General features: G+C 31.3%; 1 protein-coding gene across 3 annotated transcripts in view; it reads left to right on the top strand.

Moving 5' to 3' along the window:
• The window catches only part of LOC100577932, a 90269-nt gene that overhangs the window by 48775 nt on the left and 29362 nt on the right, over positions 1 to 12132 (top strand). The window lies entirely within an intron of this gene.

Below are 12132 nucleotides of genomic sequence, written 5' to 3'. Positions count from 1 at the left end.
AAAAAAGATGAAATTAAAATCATCTATGGAATATTTAATTTAATTGTTAATCATTATTGTAGTATTAATCCAAAAAGAGAAAGCGATTAGAATAATTACTGAGATTGGTTTGAATTTGATAAAGGAAGGAAAAAGTCATGAAATTCTTTTGCTTGGAATTCTTCAAAATGGACGACGACGATAATGAAAATGTGTCTTTTCATTCTGAAATATTCTCGAAAAAAGTCTTACGGCATAAAGAAAATATAACTTCAAAGAATTACTTATACTAAAAAATCTTTTAGCAAGTAAAAATACATAAAATTTGTATAATTCATATACCATGTTTAAAAAAGGTTTAAAAAATATGAAATACAAAAAGTTATTGTTCTATTACGCGAACGTATTCGTCTCTTTAATACTTCAAATTTATTCGTGCAAAATAAAATTTTTAAAAATAAAAAAATGGTAAAAAAAAATGGAGCTTAAATAAAGATTTGTTTTTTATCCTTCGAATATGGTGGTAAATTTTGAATATTTTTTTTTTTACATTATCACCTGTACAGTTAAATCTTTCGAAAAAAATGCATAAAAATGTTCACAATCTCTATTTCTATCTCTCATACATGAATAATCCGCTTTTTCTTTCCCAATTTTTTCTTAAACAAAATTTTACAGCCAAGGATCGAAATGAAATTTCAGTGACGATGAACAAACATGACTGCATTTCACCAGAAGATGTTTAAGATTCTGACGTCAATGGACGAAAGAAGCAGTCGGAAAAGAATTGGGTCAGTGCTGGAAATGGATATACATATGTATGTACATGCTGGCAAACTATTTCGCGAATGTACTTTCACGTTTGCCATTTTCTCTTCCCTTTCTCTCTTCCTTTCTCTCCCTCTTTTTCTCAATCTTTTCTGATTGTAAGTAAAAAAAAAAGAAAGAAAATTCATTCGAAGCGTGTTATCATGGATAAGAAGAAACTGGGATTAAACGTGATGAATTTTTATTAATTTATCCTCCTTGTTTTTTTATCTGAGCAAGATAAAAATATCGATAAGATGATGATTTCGAGAAGTTTATAAATTTTCTTTTGCTTCCATTCATGACACTTTTAGGAGGATATATATGTATTGAATTTTAAACATAAGCTTTACATATAATAATAAATTGTAGGAAAATTCTAAAAATTCTTTTTATTCATTTTACTTATTGTTTTATTTATAATAAGTGAGTAAGTAAACTTATATTTTGTTTAAATCGAGATTATTAAAAGAAATTTTCTGATTTAAACTTATAAAATAATTTAAATAAATAGATTAAATATAATTAAAGATTAAATATAAATAGATAGAAGGAATTAAGAGAAGTTCATCTGTAATATCTGATTCAAACTCAAAAATCATTTATTGCATCTATATGAAATAGTTTAAATAATTATTGTTATTATACATAATAAAAATACATTTATATAAATGAGATAATTATTTTATGAAACGAAATAAAAATTCCATGCAAAAAAGAAATATATTTTTATAGTGAAATCAAATGATAAATATCAGATAAAGCAAAATATTAGCACAATTTCAAATACATTATTATTCAAATAATATTACTTAAGATAAAATGAAAAATACTAATTTTATTTGAATAATTGTTAGGAATAAGAGATTATTCCTGTAATATCCAATCCTATTACAAATGAAGAGATATATGTTTTGTTATTTTGTATTGTAAATTAAATGTATAAATCATACAAAAGTTAAATTGATTTAACTACATCCAATTGAATTATTTGATTTCTGAAACATTGTAATCCTACAATAAAAATTAGTAAATTATAAATTCAATAACCTTTTTTTTAAAATGTGGAGTTTTTAATTTCTGTGCAATTTGGACTTTAAATGGATTTTTAATTATTATTATTATCTTGAAAAAAAATTTTCCATGTATGATATAGATTTAATTTTCTTGTGCTCAAGTTAATGCAACAATATTCAATAATAAACATTAAACATCGTATAACACATTGCATATGCAAAAATGAAATGAGTGATATATAATATATAATATTAAATATTAAAGTAATTTCAAGTTATTGCATTATTATATCTAATAAAACCAATTATTGATTAACTAATTAATTAATTCAATATTTATATCACATTTTAACAGGTTATTTGCTTGTAACACGAATTTAAATTATTAAAATTTACAAAGCAAGATAGAGATAATTCTGTCTCTGTTTCATTTCATCTAACGAGGAAATCGAAGTGACACATTGCCAATTTTGATAATATTTAGATAAGAGAAATAATTCTCAAAAAAGTAATCAATTTTTCCTTTCATCAGTTGACGTCCAAAGAATCGAAATCAACAAAGTTAAGGCTCAAAGTTAAAGCTTTGAAAACATACTCTTTTTTTCTTTTAATATTTTCAATAAATCTGTAAGAAATATAGATTTTTCATATCTAGGGATAAAGTTAGAAACTTTATTTATAATATTTCTCTATAATTTCTTTATTATAAAGAAATATTATTTAATAATTGACATATTTAATAATTGACATATAGATTTAAGTTTCTTGTTTCTTATATAGAATTCATCAATTTGTTTATTACTCATGAATTTTAATATAAAATTATACCAAACCACGTGTTTCTCAATTCAGAGATTTTTCTACATCAACCAAACGTATGTAATCCTCGAAATCGCATCAACGCCTCTAAATAAAATCTAATTCAAATCCGTCCAAAGTATCGATATCTACGAGAAAACAATAAATTTCCTTTCCGCGTTCTCCGCTTTTCCCTCGGGTTTTTCCGCGAGCCGAAATAATCGACTCGAGCGGGTTTACGGGTGCAAGAAAAAAAGAAAAGAAAAAATAAAAGGGCAGAGGAGAAATGGGTCGAGGTTGGAAAAAGGATGTGGAAAAAAGGAGGGGGGATAGGGGAAAGTGGTGGCACGAGAAAACGCCTCGCGTTGCACTCTGTCTTGCATACGCCGGATCCATCTACATCGATTCCCATTTATCGATCCCGAAAAAGCTCGCGTGGGAAAGCTTCTTCGGTGGTTGACTGTGTCTCCACCGAGAAATGCGCGGGATCCCGTCGAATTGGAAAAATTCGAAAAGAAGGGTTTTCGATCGATCTCCTTCGTCTGGCAATCGTTTTTCTCCCTTTTCTTTCTGTCGCGTTGATTGCTCGATCTTTGAAATCGTTATTTTGATTATTCGTCACGAAATAAATCGTACGTATGATATTTAACGTTTTTTTGTAAGCAGAACGTACAGTTTTGGATAATTGTCGTTGCAATTCTTATTCTATTTTTGGAGGGAGAAATTTTGAAATTGAAAAAATTGAAAATAAAAATATTATTACTAATATTACTTTATTCGAAGTTTTTTTTGAATCACATGACCAAGTATTATTTAAAAATTTCGATATAATACTATACATTTTACAATTCATAAAAATTCTACATTTTATTACGTATCCAAAATAAGACGTGTTAAGTTGGATACAAAATTTAACACGTTTATTTAATGTAGATATTTAATTTTGTGGTAAATACTCTTTTAATTATACAAATAATACAAAGAAATTCCTCGTCAATTATCGTATCTTCCATCAAATTTTCATCAAAGCGTTGCTTTTTTTCTCTCTGTTTTGAGATATTAAAGAAAAAAAAGAAAGAAAGAAAAAGTTTCTTATCGTGGAATTTCGCGAACACGCAACCGATTACTTCGAAAATTTGGCTCGCCGGTATCGCGTTTCCGCGTTAACGCGTTATTCAGTGGCGCGAGACAAGTACTCGATAGAACGACGCTTCACTGTAAACTGAGTGCGTAATTTACAATGGTGTATCGTTGTATTATATCGGCGAGAGAGAGAGAGAGAGAGAGGGCGAGAGGACAAACCGCGAAACGCGTTTCCGATTCGAAGTCGCGTTCTCCATTTCTCCTCGTCTGCTACTTTTATTGGAAAACGTGTGCGTTGATGTTTGGATATCTGTATTACCGATCGTTCCGCCCTTTCGCTTATTCTTTCGCGATATTTATCGATCGAGTTATGAAATTTTAAAATTGAAAATAAAATTTTTCAAATTTGTTTGTTTGATTTCTTTTTCTTTTTCGAATCTTGTTCGAAAAAATGAGAAATGTAATGGAGTTTCAGAAATATAACAAGTGTACACTGCTTTTTTACATTAAATGTATGCTATGTGTTAGATTATTGAAAAATGAATTTGATATTTTAATTTCTCTCTTTTTTTTTTTTAAATATTCTGGTAATTGGCGTTGAGTTTATATTTTTATTGCGGTGGTAAGTTTCTCGTGAAACAGTAATTTATCACTGTTTATATTTTTCTGTAAAAATATAAATTTACTTTATGATAAGCAAACAGTGTACGGAGGACAGTATTTGGTAAGAGTTATTCATCGAGAATTAACATTATTACGATTAAAATGTTTAATCGATTAATTATTAATAAATTCCCAATCAAGTTTTACATCCCCCTTTTATCAATCTCCATTTTTCACATCAATGACGGATCGTTTATCAATGCAATTATTTTAAAAGCTTCGAATAATTTGGAATCTGAATTCTTCGGCCAAATCTAATCCATCTCGCGTGTAACGAATAAAATAATTGAAAAAAAAATAAAAGAACATAATTTAATAACTTTCAACAATCTCTAAGCTTTCAAATTATCCTCGAGTACAACAAATTTATTTAATTACCAAATAACGAAAAGAAATAATAAAAAATTGTTTACTTTAAATTCGCGAGATTCGAATTTGGCGCCAAATTCGAAAATCGATGCTTCGGTAAACCATATCCTATTTGAACATTTCGAAGGAATTTCTTCCTCGGCTATTATAATTTATTTCCCCCAGTATATTCTTCAATTTTCGCTCGATTTTAATGCGAAAGTTGACAATTTGAATAACAATGGGGGCAGATATTCGTGGGGATAATTGATATTCTCGATTGGCCGGAATAAATACGCATTAATAAAATAACAAATTCGCGGGATCGATCGATCCCGCCATTATTACACGCATTCGAGCGGACCTCGTTAATAAATGGCGGGTCGAATTACGTGATCGAAATGCAAAAACTCGTCGTGGGCGAGGCGCTCCGTGGAATAACAGAACGAAAAGTGTGTTTTCCACCTTGTTAAAATCGCGTGTAAATCCCTCGTTCGAAATTATACGCCGGTGTGTATTAGTTAAAAAAAAAAAAAAAAAAAAAAGAAAATGTGTATATTTTATCTACGATCGATAATTATAATAAAGTTTTCCCTTCCGTTCTCGGAATGGAATATTTCTCATTTTCTTTCTTTAATTCTTACTATTATTTATAGTTTGTTTCGAATAATTTTATTTCAATAAATATACTTGTTCGTGAAAATAAGGAAGATGATTTTTTTTGCTTGGAATTTTTATTTCAAAACGCTTTTTGACTTTACTTTATTTGTTGATAATTTTTTCTTTTAAGGAAGAGACGATTGAAATCTTCTCTCTGGAAGCTCAATTTTAATTGCAAATAATAATAATTTACATTCTACTTATAAAAAAGTTATTTCGACTTATAAAATATTTTCTCATTGGATGGACGAACTTGAAGATGAAATAAGTGAGATATAATTTTCACTTAAAAAATCGTATATAATTAAATTAGACCAATCATTAAAATTATCTTATCTGACTATTATTCGAAAGTAAAATAATTTTTCAAATAAAATCTCAAATCACTTTCTATCGTGTCAACATCATTAATTGCATCTGAAATACAGATTGGAAACGTAGCATCTTATATATAAATTGAACACATAAAACTGCTAAAATTGATAAATCGTGTCTTAAATAAATTCTTTTTTAACAGCAAACATAACTGAAATAATTCTCTTAGTTCTCGATTAATTAATTCAATATTTTATATCAAAAATATTACCATATATACTTGATTATTTTCCACATTTTTATCGACAATTCACTCGAAATCTTACTTGAGACAAGATACACCCAATTCTGGTATTTCAGAATTCGTGACTTACTTACAGAATATGTCGTAGCGACGTATTTAATGTTCTCGAGAAATCGGCGTTTCATTCTAAATCAGACAGTCGACGATTGGAATTGATCGCGCATAAAATTTCATTGTAAACGGAATGCTCTTTTCTCGGGAGAATAGCCGTCGCCGGAACGTAACGAGAATTTTATTGTACGGCTCGTGCGGTGCGTTTATCGAGGGGGGAGGGGGGTGGAGGGGAGTAAGAGGGAGGGGGGTCAATTATCGTCGTTGCCATTAATTTCCACTCGATCGACGCGGGCATAATGGCGGGCATGAAGGCAGAGGCTGAAGGCGGCACTGTCAGGGCTCTCTCGTTTTATTCCCTGCCAGTCACCGCGGTCAAGCGGAATTATCATTGTTCCCGCCGTTCCCGAACAATCATTTTCCTCGAGTGGAGGAGCGCCGCCGCTCACGTCAATAAACGCATTTTCGATCCGCCGCGCAATATCTCGCCCATTGCGAGATCTCCGCGCCTGACGGCCCATTCGATCCTTCGGACGATATTATTATTATTCACGAGCACCTTTCTTTCAAAAATGTTAAAAAAATGTATTTATAAATGTTGCTGGAAAGGGTGGATGGAATAATTTGGAAATGAATTATTCGTTTTTAATTATTGAAAGCTATTGTAAAAATATTGTCCATTATATACTATATTTGAGCTCGTTTCTCAAAAGTGTTATCTGTGATATCAAGAAAATTATTTGTAAGTATCAAGATGGTGGGATAATTTGGAAATGAATTGCTCGTTCTTTGGATTTCAATTATTGAAAATTGTTGAGGAAATTGTTTCATGTATTATATTTAAGCTCAAAACTGCTATTTATGATATCAAGAAATTTGTTTGTGAATATCAAGTTAAAAAGGATGGAATAATGGAATAATTTGGAAAATTGTTAAACAGAACTATTGTAATGATATTGTCCATTGTTCATATATTACTTGAGCATACAATTTTTCTCAAAATTGTTATTTATGATATCAAGAAAATTATTTGTAAATATCAAGACAGTGGGATAATTTGGAAATGAATTGCTCTGTTTAATTATTGAAAATATAATTGAAAGTTATAGCAAAAATATTGTACATTGTTTTTATATTATATTTGAGCTCGTTTTTTAAAACTACTATACTATATATATCAAGAAATTTGTTTGTAAGTATCAAGTTAAAAAGATGGTGGAATAATTTGGAAATGATAATTTGCACATTCTTTATATAATAATTTTCAATAATTGAAATCTATTGAGCAAATCTATTGTAATTGATCCATCGTATTGTCCATTGTTCATATATTACTTGAATTTTACTCAAAGTACAATTTTTCTCAAAACTGTTATCTATGATATTAAGAAAATTATTTGTAAGTATCAAGATGATAGGATAATTTGGAAATGAATTGCTTCTTTGGATTTCAATTTGAAATTTGTTGAGGAGATTTATTGTAATGATATTGTCTATTGTTCATGTATTATATTTATTATTAATATTATTAATATTTATTATTACATTGTTTTTATATTATATTTGAGCTCAAAACTGCTATTTATGATATCAAGAAATTTGTTTGTAAGTATCAAGTTAAAAAGAGTGATGAATAATTTGGAAAATTGTTAACTAAAACTATTGTAATGATATTGTTTGTTCATATATTACTTGATATAGTTTTTCATATAGTTTTTCTCAAAACTATTATCTATGATATCAAGAAAATTATTGTAAGTATCAAAATGATGGGATAATTTGGAAATAAATTGTTCATTCTTTGGATTTCAATTATTGAAAATTGTTGAGCAGATCTATTATAATAATATTGTTATATTTGAGTTAATCCTTCGAAACTGATATCTATGATATCAAGAAATTTATTTCTGAGTATCAAGTTAAAAAGATGGTGGAATAATTTGGAAACGATTTGTTCGTTCCTTCAACTTTAATTAATTGAAACGTATCTTGTTATATTTGAATTCGTCTCTCAAAATTGCTATCTATTGTTATAAAAGATGATGAAATAATTTAGAAATCTTGGAAATCTTTCGATTTAAAACATTGCAATTCGATTGATTCTAACCAATACCAGATAATTCAATTTCATCTTCCAGAAATCCGTGAAAACATCTATACTAAGAAAACTATCTGAAAAAGTGGTCAAAAATAATTAATTAATTATTGAAAATTTTTAATTCGACTCAATAAGCATACTACGCGAATACGAATAAAAGTGGCTCTAAAAATTAACAATAATCGATTGTCCATTATTAAAAAAATTCAAAAATCCATAATAACCTTATTCACCTGGAACTCAAACTCAAACCTTTCTCGCCCAACGCGCGAGAATCGAATTTTCGCGCGGAAAGCGATCACGTCCCACCGAGTTTTCGGGGATAATCCTTTTAAGAATTCCCATCGAGAAGCCTCGTCCTTGTTCCCCTCTTTATTTCCCCATCGTTCGAGGAAATTTGTGGCCAAACGTTTTCGTAGCGCACGCGCAAGCAACCGCATTCGGTCGTAAAAACGAAAGGTTTACGAGAAACTTTTTACGAAGTCGCAGAACGTACGTATCCTGCGTTTATAAAACGGCCTGTATTCGAATCTTGTCCACACACACACACATACACGATAAACGAGCGTTGAAAAATCTTTTCCAACGTCTTCATATTACGCCTCCTCGTCGAGGCGAATTTTAAAAGAAAACCGACTCCGTCAACGTAGCTCGCCAATCTCGTTAAGGATGAAACGCGTGATCTAAAAATCGCCCATCCCTCGCCGCGATCTTACAGCGTAAATAAGGATAAAACCGTAATATTCTTAACTCGGGTTTCATCGTGAGGAATATTCCTCTTTTCTTTCTTTCCTTTTTTCGTGAAAGAATACTCCTCGGTCGATTTCCACGATCTTGAAACACACCTAGCTTATTATTTCCCCCAAATATTTAAAAAAGAAAAAAAAGTAGCTAATTATAAATTCAGATTTGGAAATATTTATAATCTTGTAGAATAAAAAATTCTATTCTGCATTTTAAATGTATCATGCTGGCAAGATAAATTATTCGAATTAACGTATAAGAAGAAAAGTTTTACAACGCATTCTTCGAAGTCGAATTAGAAATATAAACACTCTCTTTTTCTTCTTCCATTTTATTTTTATCGAAAAACAAAAGAGAAGATACGCATTGTAGGCAGGGTTCGCATGATTTAGCGAGCAAAGAGAGAATGTAGCTTTATCTAGGGGTTGGTGGGGGGAGGAGGAGGAGTGAAAGGGCTTGGGTCAACGCGCATCGAGCACGCTTGATCCCTAGGCGACACGCTTTCTTCTCCCTGAAAAAACAATGGCGCGCGACACATGGAGAAATAAAAAGGTTTCGAAACCTGGATTCGCTTTTGTCTCACCGTTTCGCTCGATTCTCGCGTATGCGGTAAATAAATGAATACCCGCCCGTTGAAACGAGTTCTTCCCTCTTTCCACGTCCCCTTTTTCCACGTGCCTTCATGTGCGTAGCTTGATCGGCTAGATTTTGACGAAGGAACATGGGGGTCAGTCGAAAGAGGAGAATTCTTTATCTTTACATTTTTAATTTTCTTTGTGATTTATATTTATCTGAATCCTTTTTATATTTTATATATATGGATTGCTTGAAGAGTTTTCTTTTTCTTTTTCTTCAAAATTTAATTGTAAGAGGATTTATGCTTGGTTGTTTATTTTCGAGTCACTGGCTATGATTGTTCTGGTATATAATTTGTTCTATATTCCTATATTAGTTATCTAGGATAGATTAGTTCACGCTACGAAGCTTTGTAAACAAGAATTAGGACGATTATTTATAACTTTTTCACGTATAATTTTTCCCAAGTTTTTTCATCTTCTGCTGTAACAAAATTTCTACGGTTCTCTTTATCTTTCATTTCGAAGTTTTAATAATATATGATAAACTCGATGGAAAAATCAACAAAAAGTGGTATAAACATATTATTTGACAACCAGTCCAATAATTAATTTGTTAAATAATTCTCGTGATAAAATGATAGAAATATTTGTGAAACTTTCCAAAGGTATTAACGTACATTTTTTAAGAAAAAGAATCTCTCTTAATGAAAATAAATAACAATTCGGGAAGAACGAATTACGAAGAACGGGAAAAGGGATCGAGGGATCCGCAACAAAGTGTCATTGAGAGCATGCACCATTATCCGGGGGAAGCGTTCGTCGTTGCGGAAGAAGAGCGAAGGAGCGGTTCGTGTAATTAGGAAAGTTGCAGCCACGACTTGGCCGTTATTAAAATCGGGCGGACCGCGTCCCTTAAATCGAAATTTATATCCGGGTCCTCCTTTCGGGCATACGGTCCGGAAAGCACGAATTTATCATCGGAAATTTCAGACAGACTTTAATTAACCCGTTTCGCTTCATCACGGCCCGGCTTCCTCTTAATTTTACTTCGCCGAGTCGCGAAGTCGCGCGAAACGCGGTCTCCTTGTCTTTCGATTCGGTTTATCTATAAACTTTGCCAATGTTTCTTTGATGAATCCATTTGAGAAATCCTACGGATGTAAATTATTAGGTCCAATTAAAAGCGTTTCCGCCCTTTTAAGCAATCACTTTCACGGATAGGAATGATTCTATTGGAAATGGAATATTTTTATTTTCGTATAAAAAAACGAGGGAAAATTTTATCGTCGAAAAATTGCTCGGAAAATATATCCTTGAACTCGTTTTTTGTTTCATCCCGATATCTCAATTAATTGCTCAGATATAAGGACGCAAAGTTTCCATAGCGTTAGTATAGAAATTATGAATGGATCTAGTGACGGAACGGATCGATATTATTCCTAGAAACGCGTTCTATTTCCAGGAATCGCGTCCGTCACTTGTCGGGAGCTCGTGATTGGTCAGTGACGAGGTGCGAGCGAGAGGTCCGAACACGCGACCAGGACGGAGATAGCAAACGGTTAAAAATTATCCTTTTCTTTACACGACGATATCTCGGGAACCGGAAGTCGTATCGAGATCAATGAAAAAGCGTTTTAAAGGCGAAGGTTCCGCGCTTCTAACGATCTTTTATTCGTTGATCGAAAATCATTATCTTCGGAGTTATAGCGGTTTAAAGTTTTGGTAATTTTTAATAGAGTTTAGTCGAGTTGTCTCGAGGTAAATTACGTGCTACGTATGTTCGAGAATACGGAGTCAATCGCGCTTCGAGAACGTGAAACAATTTGATTATCTTTATTTCAAAAAGCCAATAATAAAATACTCTTCATCGGTACTTTACGGATAACGCTCCAACTCGTTATTTTGGACGAACAATATCCCTTGCAGTATTTTTCCTTCTTTTTGTTTCGATGTTGTCACGATGAAATTTTTACTAAAGTTGGTCTATCGACGCTTGTAAATAACTCAACGGTGCTTTACTGCTAACATGGCGTGGTCTATTGTCGTTTGCATCACAAACGACATCATTTTACAGTCTCGTTACCGTGTACACCGTACTATTTTCTCTTTATTCTGTTTTCTTTCTTTTCTCCTTTTTATCTTTTTCTTTCTTTTTCCCCCTTTTTTTTCCTTTTTCTTCTTTTTTTTTTTTTAAATATTCGCTCGGACTAGACTCCTCTCTATGGATGCCAAACGCAGACCCATTATAATACGCGACACGCGCCGAGCATTCGTTGTCATTTATCTCTGACACCGTGCACAATACGCGTAATCCTCTTGCGCTTTCATCCCGTATTCTTTAATATCGCTGCTATTTGACACAACTTGATATATGTATATATCTCTTCTTACAAGTATTCGCGAAACCAGCGTTTATTTATTGCCGAGGATACGGAATTGTATACGATTTATTCGGAGAAGCTTTTTCGAAGAATTACGATTTTTTAAAAGACAAAAGATATATTTATTAATGTAAATTGAATAGTGATTTTTTTTTTACTTCTCTCTTTTGAAGAGTAAGAGAAAAAAAAGATATTTTCTATTTCAATTTCAACCAATTTGCAATGTAATAAATTTATATAGAAAAATGAGACTATGATCCCAAAATCATATTTACTTTATTTGTAACCAAATTTTAAATTTTCTGTA

Source organism: Apis mellifera, linkage group LG3 (assembly GCF_003254395.2).
Source record: "Apis mellifera strain DH4 linkage group LG3, Amel_HAv3.1, whole genome shotgun sequence".
In the NCBI taxonomy this organism is placed as follows: Eukaryota; Metazoa; Arthropoda; class Insecta; order Hymenoptera; family Apidae; genus Apis; species Apis mellifera.
Note: the sequence above shows the minus strand (reverse complement) of the source record. Positions and strands in the feature narration are given on the sequence as shown.